The 26,090-nt window shown below is 42.8% G+C and overlaps 1 long non-coding RNA gene across 1 annotated transcript; it reads left to right on the top strand.

Annotated features, from left to right (window-relative positions):
- The first annotated feature begins 1,472 nt into the window (after positions 1-1,472).
- LOC115940222 (uncharacterized) lies at positions 1,473-24,394 on the top strand. The gene is made up of 3 exons (XR_004075012.2): positions 1,473-1,777; positions 6,551-6,625; positions 24,112-24,394. It is a non-coding gene; the product is annotated as an uncharacterized LOC115940222 (long non-coding RNA).
- Positions 24,395-26,090: the final 1,696 nt, after the last annotated feature.

The raw sequence follows: 26,090 nt of genomic DNA, 5'->3' as shown, positions 1-26,090 counted from the left end.
GCAAATATCTCTTCAAAACTCTGCTTTTTCAAAGTGGGATTGCTGGATCATTTGCTGGGATAGTGTTTTGAGCAAACACCATACTGTTTTCCACAGTGGCTACACCATTTTATAGTTTTACCTAAGCGCACGAGGGTTCCAGTTTCTCCACATCCTCCCTAACACTTGTTATTTTTTTGTTTCATTTTATAATAAACATCCTAATGGATGTGAGGGGGATATCTTGTAGTTTTGGTTTGCATATCTGTAATAATTAGTGATGTTGAGCATCTTTTCCTATATTTGTTGATGACTTCTATACATCATCCCTGGAGAAATGTTTTTTTTGAAGACTGTCCATTTTTTAATCGGGTTTTTGGGTTCTTGTTGTCAAGTTGTGAAGGCATATTTTTAACCCACACTTACCTTGCAAGTTTGTTGTGAGATCTAAAACATTCATGTATACAGATCACATTTAATGTCACATAGGAGGCACCCCAAAAATATTACTTGTCCTCTCAGGGTTGTTATATTAAATAATGTATGTAAAGTTGCTTTAAAAATTATAAAGTGCTATGCAAATGTGAGTTAATACTAAATATCTATATGCAAAGTATTTTAATATTTTTCTCAGGTTCTCCACATAAAATGTGTATATCTTTTCATCTCTAGACTTTGTTCTGGTTTTTAACTGTGATTCCTTTTCTTCCGTTTTATCGCAAGATTTATCAAAAAATAGCAGTCAAAATAGAATGAGTAAAGGCAGAGAAACAATAGCTAATTTCACTAAAGCCACGTCAGAGGAAGATCTATTTGAAAATAAAATAAAATGGGAAGAAAGCTGCAAAGATAACACCATTGAAAAATCCTAAGAGGACCAGAGCTGCTGTTCCTTCAGAGGATGTAAGTGATGTTGAAAGATTAATAACGTTTGGATCACGTTAATTACAGTGATGTTATAAACTCGGCTATTCTAGTTGCCATAACAACCCGCTATATGTCGGTTTTCTAATGACATTTCGAACAAGTGCTGAAGCGAACTGCCTCACTTGAGCACTTTGATTGCTGTCATTCAGTGATTTTTAAATTGAATTGTTTTGTTCTTAAAGAGTCAGAATATGTCACTGTCTTCAAAAATATTCTCAAAATTATGGAGAGGAAATGATACACATTTCTATACAATTATGGAGTACTCAGGAAAAAGAGATACATTTTGTTTGTCATACGAAATTAACAGATTTTTTTTCACAGGGATAAGGAAAAGAAAACAAACACACACACACACACACACCACAGTAGGAAAGGGGAATGCACTTCATACCTCTCCGAGGACGTGTTCCCTCAGGGAACAGCTTGACAATAGAATTCTTCCTAGAAGGAGCTTACTTTTATCAGTTGTATTTCTCTCCTATCCAGTCTCTCTTTTTCCTTCCACCTCCCTTTTTCTCCCTTCTGGTGGATGCTTGGAACCCGTGATGCTGATCGAGGTGGCTGCCACATCTAGAAGTAAGTGAGGAGAGATCATGGCCTTCAAAGGACTTTCTGATCTCCCTTCCCTCTGCTGACCAACCCACTCCTCTCTCTCCAGGGGCTGCCCCGGGTACATAATGAAAGGAAGACTACTTGCCACTGGCTTATATTAAATACATATCGTGTCGCTGACAAGAAGCAAAGCATGATTGTACTAGACGTGTTTCTAGGTTCCCGCCTGGTCCCCAGCCTTCTCTGCTCCTGCTGCCTGTGGGGGACCCCTCCCCACCCAGCCACCCGCCAACAGCAATCACCGGCTGAACCAGAGGTGAGGACCAGAGCCAACTTGTCTCATCAGCCTCTCTCTGCCCTCTTCTCTGCTCTCCCTCTCTTTCCCTCCCTCTCTACAAGTTGAGCTAAGGTGAAAACCCACCATTTACAATGGTGTTTACAGTAGAAATGTGTTCAGTGACAAAACTGTGCTACGGGATTCTGAAGGGGGAGTGTGCCCAGTGCCCCCCACCACAGGCCCAGCAGTATCTCTATCTATACCCCGTATCTCAGGCAATACAGGCGGCATTCTCCTTTGTAAAGCACATCAGAGTGCCTTATAAACCCTGCTCCCACTGTCACGCCTTCTGTGTAAGCCCAAGTCTGCCTCTTGGCCCGGCCAGCCATTGGCACCCCCTTCCACTCTCTCTCCTCCCTGCTATGCTCTGTTCTTAGAAACTCCCTCCATGTCCAAGGGCTTCCATTCTGCCCTCCCGAAAGCCCCCACTGTACCATCTCCTTGCAGTCTTCCCAGGGACCAGCAAAGTGAGCTCATCCATCCAGCCGGGCTTCCGCTGACCCAGAGCCACTGCAGGACCTGAGCCATGGCTCAGAAAGTGGGTGTCAGGGAGAGAGGTGCTGTCACCAGTGACATCATCTGGAATTAGCAAAGCTTACATGCGTTTGACTCATTCTGCATCCGGGGTGAAGCAGGTTTGCTGACCCCCGGCCCTTTAAGTCTTCTCTGGATGCTCCTTTTCTAGTTACAGATTTCACTGGAACATACATGAACAGGTTGAGGGAGCAGTCCATGCCACTGTCACTCTCCACCCTTCTCACTCAAGTCTCTGCCTGGGAACACTGACCAGTAGGGCTCTCATCAAAGGACTCCTTTGCCCTCTGCTCCCTGGGAAGACTGTGAGGAGACCGTACAGTGGGGGCTTTCGGGAGTGACACTCCATTTTTGATTTTTTAATCAGAACAATTTTAGAGGAAAACAAGATGTTGCAACCTTGGTATTTTGACTCCAAGTACACTTTAACCTGGGCACCAGAAAAAAAATTAGACATCGTAGAAATAACCAACACAGATTTGAATCAGGAGAGCCAAAGCTATATATGTTAAATTTATTAATGACAAAAAGTGAGCTGAAGAATCTCATTGTTTTGGTAATTCTCAAAACTACAACAATTGACCCAGTTAAAATCACATTTTGTAGAAATAACACAAAATAAAACTGACAAAGGCAAAACCTGCTCAAAACCGTGTTTATTGACTTTTAAAATTGACTAAAAAATCAAATCATCTTGTCAAAAACTGTACCTATAAAACCTGACCCAGGAAAATTAGACTTGGTAGAAAATGACCACAAAAGAAAACTCAAAATTGCTGAAGCCAAAGTTGGGAAAATTTAATACAAGTACAAAATGTGATCATTGAATTAAATCCAAATTATTTCAGTGAAATACAAATACTGAAAATTATGTGACTCCACAGTAAAAAGGAAATTGATCAAAGAATTAAATTAACTCAAAAGAGTTGTTTCTAGAAAATAAGTTCTTGATGATATTCTCAGAAATGTTGGAATAATTCTGATGAAAGTGTTTGTATTCATTTAAGAAAAAAGTCCTGAGGGTCAAAAAACTGTGAGAGGAAAATATCCTCTGTGGGATTTCTCAGGTAGCCTCCACTCCCCAGGCTTCCAATTTTAACATTTTATCATTTTTTTAAAGATTTATTTATTTATTTATTTATTTATTTATTTATTTATTTATTTGAGAGAGAGCATGAGGAGGGGCAGAAGAAGAGGGAGAATCTCAAGCAGACTCCCCACTGAGCTCGGAGCCCGATGTGGGGCTCCATCTCATGACTCTGAGATCATGACCTGAGCCAAAACCAAGAGTGGGATGTTCAACTGACTGAGCTACCCAGGCGCCCCCTAATGCTTTATCATTTTTGAGGAGATCTAGGATCTCCTTCTAGTGTTCTAACACCTTCTCTTACATCTAAATACCATGTACTCAGTGAATGACCTTAGCTGGTTGCTAAGGTCAAAGTTTACTACAAGGCATGAAGATTCACAGATACCCTTACCACTTCCAAGGGAATTCAGACTTTAAAAGCAACCTACATGTCACCTCACACCCATTAGGATGGCCACTATCAAATAACAACAACCACCACCAACTCACCAACCAACCAGAAAACAGCACATGTTGCGAGGGTGTGAAGAAATTGAAAGCCTAAGGGCGCCTGGGTGGCTCAGTCGTTATATATATATATATATATATATATATATATATATATATATATATATATATATATATATATATATATATAGTGTTAGATTATTCAGCCTTAAAAAGGAAGTCCCATCACTTGCTACAGCATGGGTGAACCTGGAGGATGTTACACTAAGTAAAATAAGCCAGCCGCAAAAGGACAAATACTGTATGATTCCACCGTATGAGGAATGGAAAGTAGCCAAACTCATAGAAACAGAAAGTAGACTGGTGTTTTTCAGGCACTGGGCGGAGCGAGAAGTAGGGACTTGTTCAATGGGCATGGAGTTTCAGTCTTGTGAGAGGAAAAGTTCTAGAGCTCTGTTGCACAGCAAAGACTACTTAAAACTAATGAACTGTACACTGAAAATGATGAAGGTGGTAAATTTTGTGTGTTTTTCACCGCAATTTAAAAAAATCAAGCTACGTGAATTTTTAATGGGTAGAACTTAAATAGGGTGGACAATTTAGGAAGTTGAGGCAACAGCCTAAAAAAGCATTTCTCCAACTTTTCCATGACACTCTTCGGGTCAGAGCAAAATAAATCCAGTTGGTCTGAAGGCCGTAGCTTGGAGCAGAAACTTCACAAAAGTCTTGTGTTTTGTCTCTAAAATAGGTACAAATTTTGCCTACCACTTCATACTAGATCAGAGTTTATTTTTATATAGAAATAACATTGTAATTACCAGTGCAAGGGCGAGTCTGTGTTTCTTTGAGTACAGTTCTATGCTGGATCATAGGCTTTGAGGCAAGTTAGTGCAAAAATAAAGAAATTTAAGCCAACATGGAAAAGGAGGCTTACACTGATTTGTATATGACAAAAACGTCACGATTGTAAAAACTGCAAACTTTTCTCCTCCCGAATCGTCTGTGATAATGACACCCCAAGGAGAGTCATTGTATATATCCTGTAGTTTCACACTGTCGCTTGGCTCAGGACCTCACACTCCTAAAGGTACAGATACTCCAGGTGAGAAGAATATGCCAGTGTTGGAAGCCACAGCGTCTGGGCAGAACCACCAGGCTTCAGGATGTAGAGCCTCCATGAGCAAGAAAATTCCCCTTTCCCACCGCCCTCTCTCTAAGCTGGCGTTCCTGAAGAGAGAATTTCTGGTCACTTCCCTGGAGGGAGAACCAAGACATTACAGTTTTGCCACCAGTCATGCTCAGTGATGGAAGGAACACTGAACTTTTGGAGCACCCTGCACACCTCTGTCTTTCTGGCAAACTCCTACGTGGATCTCAACACTCTGCTTGGGCGTCACCTCCTGGTGAGGCCTCTGCTGAGTCCCCCCGTCCAGCCACCCCCGCCTCCCGCGCTCTCGGCGCCAAGTCAGAACCGCAGGACTTAGGCTCAATGTTGCAGGATCCCAGTCCTGGCTGAGCTCAGACGCTTCTGGTGACATAAGGACACGTAAGGCAGCAGGAAGCACAGGCATCAGCCAGGCAGTTCCACAGTCCAGCCGCGGGGAGCCCTGGAACCCTGGGAAGGAACTAATGGTAAAAACAGACTTGCCGTGAGAGAAGAGACCTTTGGCTCCTTCTTCCTATGATCATGCCAGACTCACAGTTCAGCTCCTCTCTCTCTCTGGACTCCCTGCTTCTGCTTCTGACCAGTTCACCTTTCACCTCCGCTTCTGTTTCTCCCTAATTTTACTCTGGTGCTTTAGTTTTCTGGGTTTCTCACCGTGGAAACCGTCAATGACAGGTGGTCGGTTGGGTGAGTAAGTCGAGTCCGCTGTTGGGCAGAATGACGATACTAGGCCTCCCCAGAGGCCCTGGTAGGCCTGAAGCTGGTTGTGTTTGGCCAAGTTGCAGGCTTCTGGGCAGTTCAGTCATGGCCAAGTAACAGGGTTGCATGACAGGAAGCAGGGCTCCTGAGCAATGAACAGTCTTTGCTGCTTTGCTCAGAAGGCGATCTGTGCACGCTTCCATTATTGCATGTATCGTACTGTAATCGAATTGTTTTTCCACATACCCAGTCTCCTACAAAATGAGAACCCCGAGGCCAGTGACAGCAGTCTCCTATCTTTGCACCTTGAACCCCTAGCACAGCACCGGGTACATAGTAGACTCTCAGTAAAAGTCTGGTGAGGGTAAGTGAAATACAGATGGAATCAGAAAACCTGAATTCCGGTTCCAGTTTTGGAATTCCAATTTCATAGCTATGTGAACTGGGGCCAATTATGTAATCTTTCCAAACTTCCCTTTCCTCTTCTGTTAAAAGATACTGTTGTGATTAAATATTAAATGAAATGTGGACATACCTAGCACAGGGCTCAGCCCACAGTTGCTCTGTGTTTATGTATATAACATATTACATGTTATATTTAAGTTAATCATATTCATATAATACAATATTATAATGATATTAAAATATATAATTACCTAATTATTGATGTATGCTGGTATTTATTAATATGTAATACCTAATTATACAATAAAATTGATGCATAATAATTATATAATCACTATATAATTTTTTTTCTCTGTTTGTATCACTGCCATGTATTGTAATTATGTCCAAATATACCTTCTCTCCCAATCAGAGGGTGAATTTGAAGGAGGGAATCTGTGTCTCATTAACCTTTGCACCACCACATCACCCCATATTTCTGCACCAAGTAAGTATTTAATAGGAATGAATGGTGTGTGTTTGGTGGGGGGCAATGGATGTGAAGATGGCATTTGCTTAAAATCTCCAGATCTTAACAGTTTTCAAGAGTTAAAAACAAGCAGGACATAGGAAGCATCACAAATAAATTATGGTCAAACTTAAGTTTCACTAACTGGGCGCCTAGCAATCTTCTAACAACCAAATGGAAACAAGGCTGTCCGTGTTCCAGTTTTCCAGTGTGTGTCTCCACCTGCTGTATTTACTGGAAAGCAGCAGAAGCATTCCTTCTAATATAATTTTGTCAAGCACGTATTCTTGGGCTACCTCAGCCCTGCGTTGGGCACATGTACCTGCACATTTCCGTAGGCACCACTAGGGGGCAGGCCCTTCCTCCAGATGCACTCTGAGCTGGGCACGCAAGTCTTGAGGAAAAAAATAAAAGAACATGCCACTGTCATTAGGTTTGTTTCTAAATGGAAAAATACATGTGGGCATGCCCCGATTTGTATTGTGTTCCCTTAATTAGTTATGCAATCTTTCGGCTCACCTTTCCTTTTGTTTCCTATTTCCTTGTTCAGGTTCTTCTCCTTTGGATTGTAACAAATAAACCTTTTATTCATTTATTTATTTTTAGAGGCTTGACCCACAAAAATAAATCAAGATGACGTAACACAAGTAAACACCGCATAATTTAGTTGGTGAAGGTTAAAAACCTGAGGCTTCATTTGGGTTTGTCATTTTTCAAATAAAGAATTTTTTTTTAAAGGAGAGGTTTGATTTCCCTAGATGTTCATATTTTTCTGGCTGGCCAGATGGGAAAGGGGGAAAGGGGTTGGCAGAAAGAAGAAAACTAAGAGAGATTCTGTGTGTATGTGTGTGTGCGCAGATGTGAGGGAGCGTGTGTAGGGGTGGAGGAAGGACAAGCCAAGCAGATGTTGAGGGGTTGTTTGGTCCCAGGTCCCACTGGCCTGTGAGCTCTATGGGGCCACCAGGAGTGGTCCTGGACTCTAGCTCCCCTTTAGCCTTGGAGAAGTCATTCTGCTCGCATCTCAGTTGCCTTGTCTAGAATGTGAGAAATGTATACTAAAAGATCTTCTAATTTAAATATGAGCCTGTGTTGAAGTAGAGAAAACATGGGACGGGGGTTGGAAATGCGGGGTGAATAGGCATGGAGAATTCTGAGAATAACCATTACAAAGAAACAACGGAACAAACCAACAAAGAAACTCTGAAGCTGGAAGTTTCTTCCAGCCAACATGACTGTTGAGACAGCACTCCCATGCAGACTTCCCTTTGAAATATTTCCTCAGGTGGCTGGAACTCTCAGCCACGGGGCTGCCTTCTGTCCCACTCTCTGGACTGTCCAGGGAAGACAGGTAGGTCTCTGAGCCGACAAGCAAAGATGCAGCAGTGACCAGGTAGGCTAGTGTTGGCTGGGCAAGAGAGGAGCAATTTCCAATCCAAAATGACAAACTAGCAAAATTCTCAACAAGAAGTGACTCATGCCTAGTTGGAGCAGTGGTTAAAAGAAATACGTTCCCCTGGGGATGGATGGTACTGCTACCCTTCCATGGCTGGTGTAAGCTCTGTTGCCTCAGTGAGTGCTGGCTTTTTATAACTTTTGGAAAGTGCCACCCTTTTTATTTTACCTCCACAGTTCCAATTACTCTAATCTTACAGAACTCTAATAATCAGCTGGGCTGTGGGTTCAGAGCCATTACTGCTGTCTGACTTCATAATAGCCAATTAATTACTACTTACAAAGTTTCAATTATTTTTTATCTTAATATGCCTGAGAGTTCTCCCCAGGTAATCATTGAAGGAGTCTCCACCCCATTTGGTTACTCTCATGAAATTATCTCTAGGATGAGCATAAAAGATTGTTACTTTGCCTGTAACAAATATATATATGAAGAGTTCAAAGTGCCGTACTTTAAATTTGTTACCTCTGCAATTTCCAATAGCCACCACTAGGGGATGCTGCTAAATTCTTAACTGGTAATTCTCAAAGTCTGGGTCACAAAATGCAAATTTGTAGGCTTGGTAGAATCAGAAGAGTAGGAGATTGGGAAATCTGTCTTTTTAGTAAGTTTCCTGAGTGAATTTGAGACAAGAAAAGTTCCACAGCAGTAATAAGTGCTTCTTAAATGGTGCAAGTTCCCTGAACTCCTTCCACAAAAGAAAACCATTATTTAAAAAATTAAGTCATCCTTGATTAAAAACACAAGTGTGGGGGCTCCTGGGGGGCTCCTGGGTGGCTCCATCCATTAAGCGTCAGACTCTTGATTTTGGCTCAGGTCATGATCTCAGGGTCGTGAGATCGAGTCCCAGGAAGGGCTCCGCACTCTGCATGGCGCCTGCTTGTCCCTCTCCCTCCCCCTTTGCTCCTTCCCCCCTGCTCCTTCCCTCTCTGCTTCCTCCGGTTCTGCTCCTCTCTCTTTGTTTCAAATAAATAAGTAAATCTTAAAAGCAAACAAAAGCAAAAAACTCCACACATATGAGTATCCATATAAGGTGTATCCATGTCAAGCACTTGGCTGGAACTCTCAAACACTGAGCTGCCCTCTGTCCCCCTCTCCAGGCCACCAGCATCCCTGAGCAACACGATCGCAATAGTTTTCTAACCAGTTTCCTTCCTTCATTTCCCCCAGAATCAACTCTCCACATAGCAACTAGAGCGATCTTTTAGAAAATAAATTCTATCATCTCACTCACCTGCTCAGAACCTTCTAATTTATTACCTATCACCATCAGAATAAAATACAAACTTGTTATCATGGCCTACAAGGCCCTATATGAACGGGTGCCCAACCAGCCCTTCTGGTGGCTCTCCCACATGCATCCTTGGCCCTCCCCCCTTGCTGTTCTTCAAGTAAACCTTCAGATCTGTGAGCTTGCTCTTCCCACTGCTCTTGCCTCAGAGCTTCATGGCTGGCTCCTTCCTCATTTCTTTTACATGTCTGCTCAGATGTCACCTCCTCAGAGGCTTTTTCTCACCACCTGTCATCAGTCTTACTCATGGTGGCTGGGGTCCCAGGAGGCACTGGGCTGTCAGAAGGAGACAGATCAGGATAGGCCATTTTGCAGTCACAAGGCTGGAGTACAGTACATGTTTGTTGAATGAAGTAATGGAAAGCTTTAAGCTAAATCTCTGTGCAAACTGAGAAAATATGAAAATATTAAATCTAGTTGCAAATTGGGGCCCTCTCTTCAACTATTCGGTGGCTTTTTAATGAAGCTTTCTGTACATCTCAACTTTAACACAACCTTCCCTTGCCTTGTTTCTTTTTTTTTTTTTTAATGAATTTAAAGCTTCGATAAGCTTGGTGTTTTGTTTTTTGTTTTTGTTTTTTTTTTTAAAGATTTTTTTATTTATTTGAGAGAGAATGAGAGAGAGCAAGCACATGAGAGGGGGAAGGGTCAGAGGGAGAAGCCGACTCCCTGCCAAGCAGGGAGCCTGATGCAGGACTCGATCCAGGGGCTCCAGGATCATGACCTGAGCCGAAGGCAGTTGCTTAACCAACTGAGCCACCCAGGCGCCCTCCCTTGCCTTGTTTCTTAAGTGTGGTTTTCAGTAGGGGTTTGGGGAGAGATGCATCCTTCTAAAAAGGCACTTCAGAATTTTCAAGGACCAAGGGATCAATGAAGTTTAAACTACATGTTTAATACATTTCAAGTTAATATTTTAATTATTGAATTAATATTTTTACTATTTTTTAACCTAAAGTAAAAGAGGTTATTTATCGGTTCACATAACTGAAAAGTCCAGGGGGATATAGCTTCAGGCAGGGTTGGATCCAGGGTCACGAACATTGTCATCAAGACTCAGGTCTTCTCCATCATTTGGCTCTGCTTTCCTCTGCACTGAATATCTTGACTATTAATATAAACTAAAGAAATCAGACTTCAACAAAATGTGGTCCTAACCCTCTTCCCTGTATGAAGATGTTTGGTGTTGAGTCCTCCAGGTCCTCTCTCCACCGCTGTCCAGCCTGCCTGGTGGCCCAGGACACTGACCTTCATGGGTTGCATCATACGGGTTCCATGGGTCTGTGTCTTATTTGGGAATTTGGCCAATGGGGTCATCAGCAGGAGATAAGAGACTGAGAGAAAACAGGGTGGGTTATTCATTGCCCAGCTCTCTCCCTGTGGCTGTTTTCATCTACCCAAAGACCCAAAGGGGTAGCTCCCTCTGGGATCCCGTGGCTGCCCCCACCCCTTACCTCTGGGGGTGCTGATGGGTCCCTGCAGTCGCTAGCTCCAGCGTGCTTCCCTTAAGCCTGCCCACACCTTGGTAGAGTCCCTGCATTCATCTTTCTCTGGTCACTCCATCTGCATGAGCCATCTGTCCCCCACCAGACTCAGACTATCATGGCCTACGAGGGTTCTGTTGTCACTGTTGTCTCTTCCTGGTGATAAACATGCCTAAGTTGCCTCAGTGACAGCATTCCAGTCTTTTCCTCTCACTGTCTCGTTCCCCTGATTTCCTGAGCTGTCCTCATCAACAGCTTCGCTGATGCCGACCTGCCCCTCTGCCAAAGCCAGCACCCCCCAGAAAGTCTTAGCATTCAGCAGCTCTGTCCAGAAACGGACTCTGCCTTCATTTTCTTTCAGGATAGTTGTATTTTAAGCATAGAGAGCTTTTAAAAAGACTCAGCTATGAAAGATTCTTAAAAAAATGACTCTCCCACAACACCTGTCACCCTATTTATTCTCAACACCCCTTAAGCGACACTGCTTTAGGCAAGACGGGTTGTGTGAGCCTTTAACCAACAAATATCAGCAACTGGGAAGCCCATAAATAGCAGCAGAGAGGACAAACAGGATGACTCAGTAAGCCTTCTGAGTCAGACTGGCAGGGGCTGGCCTTCCCTCTTAATTACGGGGCGCTGGACCCATTGTCTCTGAAGTCACCTCAGAGTCTCGCCTAACAAATAACAGACAGCCAGTTTCCTTTGAAGATGTGCATTCTTCCTCCTTCTACTTGCCATTAGAAAATAAAGTGCCTGAGCTGAGAGGGCCCCTGAGGGCTCACAGTCTGTGTCCTCAGCAATTAACCCCTTTCTGAGATCAGCCGCCGTCCATGCTGTTGGCTCGTTCTGGTCCTGGCTTTGGCACCCTCAATTTGTGGGACCTCAAATACGTCACTCCACCTTCTGAATGTATCTCCTCTATCCTGAGGGTAATAAATGTTACCTAGCTACAGAGTTGTCGTGGAGATCAAAATCCATTTGGCCAATTCTATGATGTTGTAGAAAAGGTAAAAGTATGTTTGCTGTACAATACTGTAATGGAAAACATATGACATCATACACCTGTCAGAACCCACAGAACAGGACAACACCAAGACTGAACCCTATGTAAACTAAGGTCTCTGTTTAATAATAATGTATCAATATTGGTTCACCAATGATAACAAAAATACTATGCTAATGCAAGGTGTTAATAATAGAAGAAACTGTGCACTCACCATCTGAATATGTAGACGGAAGCATCTACATATATTTAGAGATCAATATCCCTAAGAAATAGTACCTGAAATTTGAGCCACCTTGAATACAAATAAAATACAGTGTGTTTGCACGTAGCTGGAGGGGAAAATGGACAAAGGGAAAGACTTCTTTGCTACCTATAACTGTAAGTGGGCATGGAAGCATCGATCTTTGGAATCTAACAGTTGAGATCACTTTTCAAAACCACTCACAGTTTCAGGGCACAGAATGTCTTAGTTGTACCCAAGAGGTTTATTTAGCTAAAGAATGTGGCCAAAGCAAGGAAGCAGCTATTAGGTTTTTCCGAGGATGAGAACACATCCTGTCTGGGGACACACAGGCATGGCCCTATGCAGCGTGGGCCCCACAGCTGTCCTGTCCTGCTACAAGGCCTGGGGGTGGAGCCCAGAGGGGGACCTGCTATGGGTAGAATGAGGATGGGCTATGCTGGAATGAGCCACTCCCTCCGAGTGTCTAAATGAGGATAAAGAATTTCTGAACTGACTAGAGACCCAAACCCATCCAAGAATAGAAGTTGGGAGGACAAGGGCTTTTTAAGTTTCTTCCAGAGCAATCCAGATTAGAACATTGTTTCTAAGGGGGCTTTGTTTTCCCCTGGGAGATCTCGGGTTTTAGAGGTCTTTCCTGCACAAAGAAGTAGTCAATCAAATGTGCTGAATAAGTGAGGGTCAGTTTGAATGTGGAGAAGAATATGAGGCAAGGTCCCAAGCATGAGTTGCCACAGGAAAGAGAGACATCTCAGCAGCCAGAGGTGCTTAATGAGAATATTAAGGTACCCAGACAAGAACAATGGCCAAGGAGGAAGATCACCCTGCACGGTGGTTATGATGAGCATGGGCTCTCAGTGAAATGAACTTGAGTTCAAATCTCAGCCTCATCACTTACTCACTGACTGATCTTAGGCAAGTTAATGAACTTTGGTGAGCCTCAGTTTCCTTACTGTAAAGTAAAACTAAAAATCCCTAACTTATGTGGGGATTAAATGCAGTTCCACATATAAAACACTTAGCACCATGCCTGCCACATAGTAAGTGCTGATGGTGTTGTAGTCATTACATGTGTCAAATTTCTCTCCAAAATTGGTTTAAGAGTAATGAAGGAAATAGATAAGTGGGTCAGAGAAGAGATGAGGAAAGAGAGAAAGTTAAATTCTCCAATGACTCGATTAAATGTATGTGGAAGAAAATAGTCTCAGCTAAGTTCTATCAGACAAACTGAATGGGTCCCTGCCCATACCAGGTGAAGGGATGTTTATCTTCTCAGCGTGACTTTGAACTGATATGACCATAAGGTGCTGCAGGAAATGTAAGGATGCAGTATGACTGAATTTGGGGTAGGTGGTTTGCTTGGCAGGAATTGTTTGGTTTTGGAAGAGGAAGAGTGCTGTGCTGTGATTTATCATAAAACTAGCATTTTAACATCATTCTTTCTTTGCATTACAGTTTTAAATTCAGGAAGGCTTCACTTTTTATAATATGTCCTTGGAAACAGGGTCGGAAACAGAAAGGATGAAGCCCAGCCTCCCACCCCATGTGCCCAGGAGAAGGGCAGACAGGCAGCCCCTCGCCAAACTCTGCAGGCCCTAACCTCCCAGTTGCCTTCATTCCTGTGCACCATTCGGACACCCACTCCAGCACTTCCAGTCTGTAGGACAAAAAGGAAAAGCTGAGCAGATTTTTATAAAATACACTTATAAGATCAAGGGAATGGTTTTGAATGCATTTGCTTACTAATGGGAATTTTTACGAAAGGGAAATAAAAGAAATTAGTTCAAATTTCCCTAGACAGATGTTTTAAAGAAATCTGAGTTTTCCAAAGTGCCACCAAAAAACTTTTCTATTCTGAGAAAAAAAGCAAAATTGTTGTTAGTTAAATGCTTAATGTTTATTATCACCAGTATATTAGTTTTAGAGCAAATTTACACCACGTTGGAGTTACATTTTCATGTTCCATGAGTACATTTTGTGCATCATTTGGGTCCCTGGTGTAATCAAAGTAACAATACAATAGGTCCATTTTATAGAAGCTAGAGAACAATATTACTATTTTTTTTAATTTGTTTAGAAAAAGTATGCTGTCATGTCTTTTCTTTAATAATACTGTTGGGTATTTGGCCAAATATCTCTGACCAAGCAATGTAATCTTTAGTTATTACATGATTCCCATGAGAATAATTACTGTCACCGAGAGTGTGTGGTGATTCAGTTTACAAAAGAGTACATTGTGGCCCGAGCCTGCTGGCCTTGAAGATGACATTCCCACATGTTCAGGAGGATCAAAACTAACTGAGTTATATCAGCTCTTGCTGAAAGTCCCACTGAAGTCTGATAAATGCCAAAAAATAGAAGGCAGAGTGTTTGCCTATGTTTCCTGTATAAAGTAGTGGCAGATGAACAGATCAAGACAAAATAGGGGGCTACCATGTTGTTCAGAGGAAAAGCATATGAAAAAATGCTATTCTTGACCAACTTGGGCCCCTCACATGATAACATAGAGCAGAATATGCAATCTTCCAACTTTGAGAAATGAGAGGGGAGGGGCACAAAATAACAAGAAACCTCATTTGGTGTCAGTTGATTATTGAATGACAGTATTTGCTACAGGGCTTGCCCTCTTTGCTAGTTTAACCACATATTCTATCTATTTCCTGATGGATCCATGTGATCCATCATAGCATTTTTGCATTTGCTGTAGGGAGATCACACATCAAGAAGCATTTACTTGTAAATCCCAAAACATTCCGTTGGAGTAGTAAAAATACATACATTAAGGTAACAGCTACTGACTTCCTCCTGCAAGAAAGCAGAGGTGCCACAAAGACTGAGCTGTGCATGTGAGGACAACAGTAAGTAATTCCAAGTAGTTCTATACTCCCCGAGGAAAAGGATTACTTCACTTTCTGGGGAGGAGTTTATTTACACAGCATGAACAATCTGCTGAATTTTAATTCCGCCCTTTCTCAAAAAGAAGTCTGAGCTCTGCTTTTCAAAACAAACCCAAGAAATAACAGATTGAAGGGGCCTGAAATAGGAAAACTTTTCAGACTGTTAGCAGGAAATGTCCAATATTAATAATCTTTCTGAAATTGATCTCATATACTTTGAGCTCTTGATCAGGCAGCTCTTCCTCAAGCTAAAATGTCGGTGGCCCCTCACTCTCAGCATGTGTTTGCCTCAAGCATGAGACTAACTCTCACCTTGTCACAGAAACAAAAGCCAAAGGTTAATCCTGGGGACCCTCAACACTCAGGGAATGACTCAGATTGATTATGAGCTCCGTGGAGAAACCCAGATGAACACAGGAAAACAAACAGGTGCTGGTCAGAATTTAGGCGGATGGGATGCTAAGAAACTGTTTTTTCTTTCTCCTTTGTAGATGTTCCATTTTTGTTGTAATACGTTCTTCATTCACAGGATCGTTAACACCATGCCACCATCCACAGGGACCTGTGTCTTAGTGTGGAGATCTAGAGACCAGGCTGCTGGCCTGGAACGGCTACCAAAAATGGTGTCTTTTCAATGTTGAGATTGCCCAGAGATTTGTCCTCCTGTCATTTTCTTCTACAACATATTCTCCTTTGGTATTCTCATCCATGCCCCCCCCCCCCACCGAGTAATCTTATCCACAGTTCCAATTATTAAGCATATTCAGTCAACGCTCAAATCATGCTCTCCCCACTGAGCACCAGTGCCATATATCCAACCCCCTGCTGGGCATCTGCCCCACTTCTCCTCCAAGCCCCTCACACCAGCAAGGACCCTACCATCTCCCAAGGAGCAGCACCTCCATCCAGCAAAGCACCTAAACCAGACCCCTGAACTTTGACTTTCTCTTCCTCCCTTCCAATTCATGACCCAGTTCTCCCAATTTCACCTCTTAATTTCTCTTGACCTAGTCCATTCCTCTCCATTGCTATGGCCACCTCCTTGGTCAAGGAGGCCACCATCATTTCAAACCTGGATTACATCACAGGCTTCCTGAGTGGACCTCTAAGCATTCTTTAAATCTCAAATCTGATTTTTCTTACCCTCTTACTCAAAACCTGCTCCCCATCGCCCTTAGTCTAAAGCCAAACTTCTTTTGTGTGATCCGGCCCCTATTTACTGTTATAATTTCAGCACTTGTACTCTGTAATCTGGACACTCTGGGTTACATGAAACCCCAGGTTGTCTTTTGCTTCCAGGCCTTTCTGACATGTTTTTGCCTCATTCTAGAAGGCCTGCCCTCTCCACTCCCTAGGCCTACATCCCTAGAGTTTACTAAATCCGTGGATCTTCAGGGCTCAGATTACATGTCACCTCTTTTGGGGGAACCTCTTTTCCCTCTGCACTAATTGGGTGACCCACAGTTTTACATGGCCTTCAAGTCATAATATCTAAGCCACTGTATTTCAATTGCCTGTTAACTTCTTTCTTCTCCCACTAGATGATAAACTCCTTGAAGACTAGGATTTAGTCTTGTTCACACTTGTAACCTAGCAACTAGCTCAGTGCCTGACACCTGGTGGGTGTTTGGTCACTGAAGAAAAATTTATTTCTCCCTTAACTTTTTTTAGATTTGCAGCTATGATGGAAAGTTAGAAGGGGCGCCTGGGTGCCTCAGTCGGTGAACTGTCCGACTCTTGATTTCAGCTCAAGTCATGATCTCAGGGTCCTGAGATCAAGCCCCACGTCAGGCTCCATGTCTGGGTGTGGAGCCTGCTTGGGATTCTTTCTCTCCCTCTCCCCCGCCCCTCCCCCAGCTCGTGCTCTCTCTATATTTCTCTAAAAATAAATAAAATCTTTTCAAAAAGTTGGAAGATAACATAAATGAACAAATAGCAAATAAATTAAAACTTCCAATGTATGAGACCATCCATCTAACAGTCATATTTTCTTTTTTTTTTTAAGATTTTATTTATTTATTTGAGAGAGAAAGAGAGTGTGTGTGAGCACAAGCAGGGAGAGAGAGGGGCAGAGGGAGAGGGAGAAGCAGACTCCTCGCTGAGCAGGGAGCCCAACACAGGGCTCGATCCCAGGACCCTGAGATCATGACCTGAGCCAAAGGCAGACATTTAACTGACTGAGCCACCCAGGCACCCCAAAAGTCATATTTTCTGCAAGTAAATTTTTTCCTATTTGATGTGAGGAAATTCAATATATCACTAGCCAATTGAGCCACCCAGGCGCCCCCAGAATCAGCCTGTAAAATGAAATGAAATCTAAATCATCAGAAGGAACGTATCAAAATGTGTACAATTAATAAACATATCCAATTCCTGTTTTCAAACTGTCTCCTATATCAAAAAAACCATTCAAGTTCCTTGCATCCCTTCAGTGTTTTGGAAATCCTACCTCTTGCTAAAAAAATATTTGAAGAATTAGAAAGAGGAGATGTAACTCATATGTGGTGTTGTTTGTTGTTTCGATGGGGCTGAAGGGCTCAGCATTCCACCTTTGTTCCTGAGCTACTAATCCAAATTCTCGTGGGCAGTTTAGCATACATGCTGCCAAAGCAAACACTCGTGCAGAGTTTAAGTAGGAAATACACCCCTAGAAAGATGCAGCCTTGCCGCAGCTAGAATTAATAAGTGTGATTTAGTGAGAACAGTGGAGGAGTTACACTCATTACACCTGGTTGAAAATCCAGACGCTAACATTTCTAGGAGCATGTCTGTGGGGAACTCAAAAAGGGTTGGTCAATTTACTATCGCTCAGATGGAGAACAGGGCAAGTTAACGGTTGTCAAGTCCAGATGCTTTGTGTAAGTTTTTTCATATAACTCCCGCTAAAAAATTGTTTATCCCTCTTAGAGATAAGAAAACAGGCTCAGATTGGTTCATTGCTCGGACTGGTAAGGAAGCAAGCCAGGATTTGATTCCAAATCTAACCCTAAAGCTCATGTCTTTCCCCATCTACGACATGTTGCTTCCTGGACTCACTTGGACTGGGGGAGGGGGGGATATTGGTTTTGAATGTCTCTTCTAGGATCGTGACCACACCTAGTGCTTTCCCATAGCAGTTCTTGTATTATATCTACTACACTTGGTTGGGATTGAGGATTGGGACCAAAGCCAGGACTGGGGGAAGCAATTGAAGAACTCACCTCAGGCACAAAATTTAAGGGAACACAGAAACTCAGTAATGAAAATAAATAATAATGTAATACAATATTTTAAAGAATCTAAATTAATACAAAAATCTATGATGAACAGAATAACAAAATTTTACTTATTTTTTTTAAAGATTTATTTATTTGACAGAGAGAGAGCACAAGCAGGGGGAGTGGCAGGCAGAGGGAGAGGGAGAAGCAGGCTCCCTGCTGAGCAGGGGGAGCCGATGTGGGACTCGATCCCAAGACCCCGGGATCATGACCTGAGCCGAAGGCAGTCGCTTAACCAACTGAACCCCTCAGTCACCCCAAGAATAACAAAATTTTAAATGAAACCAAATCTGATTGTGCTATGCCAAGCCATATTGGAGCCTAAAGCAAAAGGAAAAATGTGTACCCCCTTATACGTGTTTTTGTGTATGTTTTAATGTTTTAAATTACAGTATGAACTGTGTAATACCTTATACACATACGATTTTTTTCAGAACATTAAGAAATACTGAAAAGTTGAAAAGTAGGTGCATTAAAAATTTCTAGCATTTTAAGTTTATATTTTATTTATACCAAAAATAGACTTTATTATCATTTTACTTTCCTGGCTTTAATGGAAGCAAATTCATTGGTAATATTTTCATGAAAGACGTTAACCAGTTTTAAAAATACATAAAACTCTGTATATGGTTATATACAGCGTATAGCATCTATTCCTTTTGTCTCTGGCTTTGATGTGGCTCCGCACACTTCTGGCTGGTCCACGAGCTCCACCAGCAGCCTCAAGCAGCGTAAGGGCTCCATAAATGGGAATAGGACGTCCAATAATATTTTGCACTTCAGCTCTCCTATCACAGCTCCTCTGAGAGATAGCCTCTCTTTTCATGGGAAGATATCACTGTCAGGCCAACTTTTCAGATAAAATCATAAAAGCCGGGGCGCCTGGGTGGCTCAGTTGGTTGAGCGACTGCCTTCGGCTCAGGTCATGATCCTGGAGTCCCTGGATGGAGTCCCGCATCGGGCTCCCTGCTCGACGAGGAGCCTGCTTCTCCCTCTAACCCTCCCCCCTCTCATGTACTCTCTCTCTCTCTCATTCTCACTCTCTCAAATAAATAAATAAATCTTTAAAAATACATATATATATCGTAAAGGCCGATAAAGATAAGCTGTGTTCTCACACGGCCAGGGGCAAATCAATGTCATACGTCTGCGCATGCTCCGGGGCTTTCCATACTTAGCTCCCTGCTAAAAAAGTGAATTCATTGTCTCCTAAATACCTGAAAATTGAAGTTTTGTATAACTTTTCTGGAGCGCAAACATTTGTTGAGATCCAGATCCCTACAAAATAAAGCAAATCATGCCTGGATTTGCAGGTGGTGTTATCCAACCTAATGTTTTTAGAATCCCAGTTGATTGTAGGTTTCATTGTATATTTTATCATTAAAAAAGCATGTGTGAAGCATCTTTTATTACAACCAGGGCTACTTAATAATACTTTATGCTTTTATGATTTTCACTTATACCTGACATGAACATCCTATGAAGTAGTAGATACCATCTTCTATAAGAAATTAATTTATAAAATTGTATTTTATTTTAAGTAGGCTCCAAGCCCAGTGTGGAGCCCATGCAGGCTTGAACTTACGACCTTGAGATCAAGACCCGAGCTGAAATCAAGAGTCAGTCCCTTAACCAACTGAGCTACCCAGGTGCCCATATAAACTTGTATTTTTAAAGCTGGAGTTTATCTAGTGACCAGCCCCCTGGCTTTCAGGGGAGGAAATCAAGCCTCAGAGCAGTGAAGGTTCTTGCACTCAGTCATCAGTCATCCAGCTAGTACAAGATAGAACTGGAATTGCACTCATGTCTCTGATTCTATGTCTCATGCCCTTTCTACCCCTCCCAGTTGCCTTTTCTAACAACTATGAAGCCTAACAATGTAAGATTTCAGAGAGGCAGGTGTAGACAAATGAAGCAAGATTGCAAGGCTGAATATGAGAAGGAATAAAATTACCTAACGAATGTGAAATGATGTACCAAGGGAGAGGTGAATTTTCTGGAATGCGGAGTGATGAGGAGTTACAGGTTTACTCCATCTCTATCACAACAGCCAAGCTCCAGAGGGCCAAGGGAGTGGGGAGATGTGTAGATACCACACGCCTGGGGGTAGGAGGGTGGTCGGCATAAGCAAGCGCCAGTGGTTGGCCAACTTGATAGAAAGTTGAGTCATAAATCTGGCCAGATTGGAATCAAGAAACAGACGAGTGCCCAAGGTAGGTGCCAATGGAAAAACCTAAAAAACCAGAAATAAAATACAGTACATGATTTATTTTAAAAAAATATCTGGAGGAAAAGACGAAAATGTTACGGAGATAAATGCTGGTGATGGCTGCACAGCAATGTGAATGTACTTAATACCACTAAACTACACACTTAAAATTGGTTAAAATTATAAGTTTTATTAGATGTATATTTTGCCACTATTAAAAAAAAATCATAATGTAATTCAGGTTGACCTCATTCTCTTCACCTCACAGGCAAATCCTTCTAGGTCAGAAAGACTCAGAATATGTGAAAGCCGTGGTTGGAGTAAAGATGGGAGAAATGTACTGCCCTAAGGGAACGTGTGGTAACTTTGTGGATATTTCGATTTGCTCAGTGAGTGGGGTACAACTGGCCAGGATCCTGGGATTAGAGAAGTCCAATAATATGTGGGTCAGTCATGCAAACAAAGAGCTTTCTCCCATCAGAGACGCTTTGAATGTCATTCCCAGGTGAGAACTACGTTTATAATGATCTGAGCCCCACTTTCTTTTTTAGTACATAAGACACAGAGTATTTTTGAATAGTTTTAAAGGCACTGCATTTTCTAGGAATGCCATTCCCGTATAAATGCAGGGAAGATCAGATGTTGTCTCACTGAGAACTTCACCCAGGACTTTGTACCGTTTTGGAAGATCACCTCACCAATGGTGATGCCACATGTGGTATCTGAGTCATTAACACATTCCAGTGTCAGTCTGCATTTCTAGCTGCCACAGTCACAGTGAGTCTTCATGTAAGTGCAAGAATCTGGCTACAGTGCTTGTTTCTTTATTATAGATAACTTTCTCAAGTTCTCCCTTATGTTATATTTAGGTCACCGTCTCTTAAAATTATGTGCGGGGTTAGGTTATGTTATCTATTCTTTTTATTTTAGAATAGAAAATATTTGCAATAGGAAAGGGGTTGAAACTGTTGGGACATACCTACATCCAGCCAAGATTTCTTGGAGTTCACAACTCCGGGTGATTTTCCAAACACTTTGGGGGAACCCATGCATTCTTTTGTCTGGACAGAGGCCACACCTTTATCACTGGCCTGCTATATCCCTTTTGTGCTGGTGTCAAGAATCTAGCCTTGTCCAGACAAGCCAGAAATATCTCTTCCAAATACTCTGCAGCATCTTCACTGGGGAGGAAGAATTTCAGCTGTTTGAGTACTGGAGGCCTGATAAGGGTACCTAGCAAAGAGTGTAGGTGGTAAGAATTTTGAGGAAGAGGCAGTGATCAGTCAAAAAAGGGGAGTCTAGGTAGTCAGTTAAGCAACTGGCTCTTGATACCAGCTCAGGTCTTGATCTCAGGGTTGTGAGTTCAAGCCCTGTGTTGGGCTCCATGCTCGTTGGGAGCCTACTTCAAAAAAGGCGGGGTGGGGGGGAGGGGTGGTAGTCTATAATATGTGTTCTAGCCCCAAGCATTGTTTCTAAATTAAGCAAAAATGTCTAAATATGTATGTACACGACTCGCTGTATACAATCAAAAGGAAGTTGAACTTAACTAGGGTTGTGGTTATTCACAAAGCTGATCAATTCCTAGATCATTTTGGAGAGTTGGTCACATTTTTATGCTCCTTGGGGAGACACTGATAAAGTCATTAAAGCAAAGGAATCCCATTAGGAAATGTGGTCTCTGCCCTCCCTGAAAATAGAGGGTGACTTAACTCAAAAATAATTTTTATTCCACTTCCTTTCTAATAGCCACACCAATTTCCTGTATAATTGTTTTCCTCCAATACACATTTACATCCATTTGTTCTCATACCTGAGAACCAGAGAACATTGTGTATTTCTTTCAGAACACTTTTAAAACAACCGTTTTTTGCACAACCACTTTAAAAAAACATAGCTTACCCAAACTTGATTTCATAATTTAAACTGGGCAATGAAAAAGCCAAAGGTTAATTAGTAGATTTAAATTCTAATTACTTTATCTCTATGTTGTTTAAAATGGTAAAAAATTAGAAACGACCCAAATGTCCACAGCAGGAACATAGTTTAGTAAAATACAGCCCATTCATAAATGTAATACCATGCAGTCTCCAAAGTGATCTTGTAGAATTATTACTGTTACTGAAAAATGTGCAAGACATAGTCACGAGAATATTAAAGCTTTTAGTAAAAAAGGTGCTCATGTTGGGGCGCCTGGGTGGCTCAGTCGTTAAGCGTCTGCCTTCGGCTCAGGTCATGATCCCAGGGTCCTGGGATTGAGCCCCGCATCGGGCTCCCTGCTCGGTGGGAAGCCTGCTTCTCCCTCTCCCACTCCCCCTGCTTGTGTTCCCTCTCTCGCTGTGTCTCTCTCTGTCAAATAAATAAATAAAATCTTTTAAAAAAAAAAAAGGTGCTCATATATATACATATATACACATATATGGGGGAAAACTGGAGGTATATAAGGCAAAATGTTACAAGTCATCTGAAGATTGTATTTGGGTAACAACCATTTTTATTTTTGCTTACCTGTATTTTCTCAATTTTCTTTACCTATATTACTTTTGCAATAAGAATGGTAAGCCCTATCTAAATAAATACATTTAACTTTTATTCACAGCCAGTATTTTCTCTGAGGCTGCCGTATTTTTCACATAGCTACGATACACCCAGCAACCAGACAGAACAGGAAGACGGAAGACCTAAGATCTTTTTCTTTATTAGTTACCCTTGGCAATCATTATCTGAGCTCATCACCCCTCAAACTCCAAACTGGCTCTCCTCCAGGATCCCTCTCTCCCGAGTGCCATCACCCAGCTAGCTGCTCAAGTGAGACTTGGTCTCCTTTCCTCCCAAATCCTGGTGCCCCCTCTGATTAATGGTTTCTCCATAACTGCTCCTAGTTCTAACCCCTTCCTTTCCCATTCCTCCCGACGACTTGCCCTGTAACAACAGCAGCCTCCCTGCCTCCAGGCGAGTCCTGACCCAGACTTGCTACTCTGCTGTCCTTTTTGAAATTCTCATCTCATGTCACTCCCTGCTTAAGCGCCTTCCATAGCTCCCACCTCCTTCAGGTGAAGGGGGATTGAAGCCCTTCTGATTTGGCCCTTGCTTACTTCTCCAGCCCCATTTCTCATGGCTCCCCTTAGTATTCCCTACCATAATGAGCTAATCACTGTCCTTCCAACATGCCATGCCCTCTCCCACCTCTCCTCCTTAGAACATACCTGCGTTCTCGCTTGGCCCACCTTTCCCAGTTCCCTTCAGTAGGTCAAGCTTTAATCCTCTGAAATGCACAGCTATCCTTTCCTACCCTGGGAAGCACCTGCAGGCCGCAAGCTCTTTGCAGGGGAGGTAAGCCACAAGCACATCTCTCGTGCCAGAAATCACAGGCTCTGGAGTTGAAGTAGCCTGGTTCCGTTCTGTGGTCCCTGCCTGTCAAAACTGTGTGCTTTCGGCAAGGTATTTTAACCACGAAGGCTCAGCTTCCTCATCAATGGATGAGGATAAAAGAACTACCTTGTAAGGCTGTTCTGAGATCAAGTATGACCATGGACATAAAAGGTAATTAAGTTCACTCCATGTTTTATCTAATTTTTTTTTAATATTCTGCTCTGTGTGTTGCTTTTTTCGTTTGTTTTTCTGTGCATGCAGGGTCCTGCCTGGCGTGCCGTCAGTCACGGGGACGCTGTACTGGTTTGGGAGTGAGGGCAGGGACTCCAGAGCTGCTCGGCAATCCTGGCCCATGGATCTTCCTCACAGCCAGGGACAGTGGTACGGTGGCCCTTGTGGTCCCACCTCCTGCAATCCATCCCTCCTGCCCCCCCTGAAGAGGTTCTGTCACCTGAGCTTGCACTTACCTGATGAAGGTGAGTTACTCTGTAGGGAATGTTGATCAACCACCTCGCCTTTTTCCCCTTGATATTCTCTGCTCACTTTTCTGTTGGATCTTTGTGTTTTTCTTATATTGATCTGAAGATTTAAAAACAAACAAACAAACAAACAAACTTCTGTTACCAGAGCCACACGACCCCTGGGCTGGCCCCCCACACGCTGACCTGGGCTGGCCCCCCACACGCTGACCTGGGCTGGCCCCCCACACCTGACCTGCGCTGGCCCCCCACACGCTGACCTGGGCTGGCCCCCCACACACTGACCTGGGCTGGCCCCCCACACCTGACCTGGGCTGGCCCCCCACATTGACCTAGGCTGGCCCCCCACACGCTGACCTGGACTGGCCCCCCACACGTTGACCTGGGCTTGCCCCCCACACGCTGACCTGGGCTGGCCCCCCCACACGCTGACCTGGGCTGGCCCCCCACACGTTGACCTGGGCTGGCCCCCCACACGCTGACCTGGGCTGGCCCCCCACACGCTGACCTGGGCCAGCATGGGGCCAAGCTCCAGCTGCACAGTGAGGCTGGGGCTGGGCGCACACCAGCCCTGGCACAGCGCACATCAGCCATCAGTGGCCCCCCCACGCCCAGCCGGCGGGCCTGCCACCAAGTAACCACTGGGCCCCACTGCCCTGGGCCCTGGTGAGGGAGGCCCTGTGGCTCAGCCCTGGGCTCCCCAGGTGGCAGAGTGAGTTTGCCAGGCTTCATTCAGGATGAAGTTTTTTTTTTTTTTTTTTTTAATTCAATAAGCTAATCCGTTGTTGGATATTTTCTGTTGTGAATACTTGTTTCCCAGTCTGGCATTTGTCGTTTACTTTTATTTTCTATTTGTTCCTTGCTCCTACAGAATATCCAGCCGGTTTTACATATTAATTCTCTATCCAGGAACTGTGCCTTAATGCACTTTTTAATTGTAATTGCTTTTGGATGATGGTGGATTTTCTATGTATATAATAATGTCTTCCACATATAATGACAGTTTTATTGCTTCAAAGTTAATCTTCGTGCCTTCTCTTTCTTTTTGTTCCTTTATTTCCTGTATGCTACCTCAACTACAGTGTTGAATGGAAATGGTAAAAACCTGGGTCCCGCTTCCTGGAGGAAAGCTTTCAATAAATGAATATTAATTATAGTGTTTGATATAGGTTCATTTAGACAATCTTAAGATTAAGGAAGTTGCTTTCTTTTTTAATTTCAATTTTTTTTTCATTGAAGTATAATTTACCTACAGTGTTATCTTAGTTTCAGCTGTACAACATAGTGATTCAACGCTTCTGTGCTTGACTCAGTGCTCATCACTGAGTGTGGTACTCACCCGTCACCATACTTTACTACAATATTACTGACTTGGTCCCTGTGCTGTACTTTTCATCTCAGGGACTTATCTATTTTATAACTGGAAGTTTGTACCTCTTAAGCCCCTTTCCCTCAGCTCACCCCATCCCTCACACCCACCTCCCCTCTGGCAACCACCAACCAGTTTGTCCTCTGTATTTAGGAGTCTGTTTTTTTGGAATTTTTCTTTGTTTGTTTGTTTGTTTTGTTTTTTAGATTCCACAGATGAGTGAAATCATATAGTATTTGTCTTTGTCTGACTTATTTCACTTAGCTTAATACCCTCTACATCGATCCATCCATGATATCCCAAATGGCAAGATCTAATTTTTTATGACTCAGCAATAATCCATTGAATATATATACCACGTCTTCTTTTTTTTTTTTAAAGATTTTATTTAT

The sequence above is a fragment of the Leptonychotes weddellii genome, chromosome 7 (genome assembly GCF_054177405.1).
Source record: "Leptonychotes weddellii isolate Sample4059 chromosome 7, ASM5417740v2, whole genome shotgun sequence".
NCBI lineage: Eukaryota > Metazoa > Chordata > Mammalia > Carnivora > Phocidae > Leptonychotes > Leptonychotes weddellii.
This window is presented reverse-complemented; position numbering and strand designations above follow the sequence as displayed.